Here is a 3,118-nt window from a genome sequence, read left to right on the forward strand (position 1 = left end):
ACTATATTATAACTATATTAACCCCCAAACCAACCCTACTGCCATTGAGTCTAATCTGACTCATGTTGTGGTTAAGTGCAGTCAAGTCAGTTTTGATTTATAGCAACTCTGTTTCTGAGGAGCAGCTGGTGGGTTTAAAACACTAACTTTGAGGTTAGCAGACTAATGTTTATCCTGCAGCGCTCATAGCAACCCTAAATAGGGTTTGTGAAACTGTAAATCTTTATGGGAGCAGACAACCTCATCTTTCTCAAGCTTGTCTGGTTAGCAAGCTAAACTGGGAACTAAGTTCTTACTTAGTGAATAAAAATTAACTTTTTTTTTTCTTTTGGTCTTGCAAATCTCTTTTCTGTAAAATTGGGAAAAATACAAGAAGAACTAATATCTGTTCTTTTGGCCTCGTCATCATATCCTATTCTAATACTGTTCTTCAAGGGGCATTGCAAGAACCTCTTCAAAGAAGAGGAGAATAAAAAAGGAGACACTATGAGACTGCATTGCCATGTCAGTGGAGATCATTTGGAAAGAAAAACAAGGCCATAAATCAATATTGAATTTGTGTGTAGGTGGTTATTAAGGGGATCCTAATGGTCCAGAAGATATAAAGGCAAGTGGTTAGGTCCCTTCAGGGCAAACCCCTTTCCAAGGTGGAAGATACAGCAGACATGCGGTCTGACTGGTGACTACTTTGGTCACTGATAAGGATGGAAATTGAGGGAAAAACAGCAATGAAGCTGCGAGCTAAGTCCAACCACGTTCTATAAACTCCTGTGAACCCAGGTGGAGACCTGGTTGGCCAGCAGTTCGGCAAGATCTGGGGACTACTGGGCCCACAGTCAGTGACATAGTCAGAGAATTAGAGTGGAGAATGAAGCATCCAGCTTATAAGAAGAGAGGGCATAGGCAGATGAACACCCACACTTGCAGATAATGTCCACTTGACCTGGCTTCAATGGCTGGATGATCAGGGCTCAACTAAAAGAAGAAATAAGAGGAAAAAAAGAGTAATCTGATACAATTTGATGAACTTGACCTACACCTATGGATGCAGTAGCTCAAAAGAGGGAAAAGATCTTTACAGCAAGGATTATTCCCACCCTCTCCATACACAGGGTGGACAAGGATGGGCAACTTGGACATTGGCTATCCAAAATGGAGAGGTCGGGGGAGGGGGTTACAAAGGCAAGAAGTGACTGACTTACAAGCTTTCAAGAGGGAGGCTAGATCCAGAGGGCATGGAGGAAGGTAGAATCTCCACTGAGTAGTATCCAATCTGTCTGAGCGGGGCTGATGAAATGAAATGCGGTATTGTGATACAATAGTGAATAATTGTTATCAGGACTGATTGTGAGTGCTGAAAATGTAAAGATAGACGCTTTACATTCTTTACAAGGAGGGAGTGATTAACTTTTCAGTCTAGGAGTGGAGGGCCCTGGGACCATCAAGGGAGAAGAGCGGAGAGCGGGACTCTACCCAGAGAAGCAGTGATGCCTGAGATAGAGGCAGAGATGATGACATGGAGAGACAGAGTGACTGGGGACTTTAGACACAGAGAGGGAGAGGGGCTGTGTGCTGACGACTGGGGAGGGAGGCAGGCTTGTAGTGCATACCCTTTTGTTGGTTGATGATGCACGGAGGGGATTGTAACCATGGCAATGAAATGATATACGATAGGATGAATGTAAAACTAATGTTCTCCCATGTAACCTATCAGATAATTCACAATAAAACATTAAAAAAAAAAAAAAAAAAGAGTGAGCCTAGATCCAGAGGGCATGGAGGGAGGTAGAATCTCCACTGAGTAGTATCCAATCAGAGGCTGATGAAAGAAGATTGGGATAGGACCCTTGTGGTACAAAAGTGAATAATTGCTATCAGGACTGACTGTGAGACTTGGAAATGTAAAACTAGAAGTTTTGTAGCAAAAGGATGGGAGTGGTTGACTTTGCAGAGCAGGAGTGGAGGTCCCTGGAACCATCAAGGGAGAAGATCAGTGGGGTGCAGGACCTTACCCAGAGAAACAGATGGCTGCACAGACAATAATATGGAGAGTTGGAGCATCTGGGGACTCTAGACCCAGGGAGGGAGAGGGGCTGTGTGCTGAGGAGCCAGTGGCAGGCTTTGCGGGGTATACTCTTTGGTTGTTTGATGATGCATGGAGGGGACTGTAATCATGGCAATGAAACTATATATGATAGGATGAATGTAAAGCTAATGTTCTGCCATGTAAACTATCAGGTAATTCCCAATAAAACATTTAAAAAATAAAAAGAAGTTCCTTATGCCCAATTTCAACTTTTACCAAGTCCACCAGTTCCATCAGTGTATCATTCAAAACGTCCATTTCTAGTATATTTAAACAAACATAATTGACAGTTTGTTCCCACCTCCCTGATGCCTAATTTCCTTTGTTTACTTCCTAGTTAGCAAGAAGCTATAACTAATTGATAGGTGTTGAGACTGAAAATAAAAACACTATTTGTAAATAGAATGCATTGCTATGCAAATGTCATACTTCTACTAAGTACTGCATTTAAAACACTAAAATATTTTTAGGCTACTTAATGTTATTAACTCTAAGGCTGTGTACGTGAATATCCAAAAATATTTTTCACTAGGTCAAATGATTTTATAATCCTCTCTAGACACAGTCAGAGTTTCAAATGAATAGGCAGGTGGCACACAGTGGCATTTGAAGAAGAGAGCCGAGCTGTAAAAGCAATGTGGTGTCATCGAAGTAAGTTAGGCTTTTAAATCAGACAGATGGCCTTTGGCAAGTTATTTGATTTCTCAGAGTTTCCTATTCTTTAGTTGGAAAATGCATATCACTGTTACTTCAAAGGGCTGCTGCTGCTGCTGCTGCTGCTGCTATATGCCATGGAGTTAGTTCCTACTTATAAGAACTGCTACCCCACAATAGAGTTTGTCAGGCTGTAAGTCTTTACAAGAATGGCAAGACTTATCTGCACCTGTGGAGTAGCTGTTGGATTTGAATTGCACACCTTGCAGATAGCAGTTCAATACATAGCCCACTACACTACCAGGGCTCCAGAAAAGAATAAAATATATAGTGTTAACAGTATTTTCAACACAGTATTTGGCATATATTCAAGAATAT

Source organism: Chrysochloris asiatica, unplaced genomic scaffold (genome assembly GCF_000296735.1).
Source record: "Chrysochloris asiatica unplaced genomic scaffold, ChrAsi1.0 scaffold00255, whole genome shotgun sequence".
NCBI classification, from domain to species: domain Eukaryota; kingdom Metazoa; phylum Chordata; class Mammalia; order Afrosoricida; family Chrysochloridae; genus Chrysochloris; species Chrysochloris asiatica.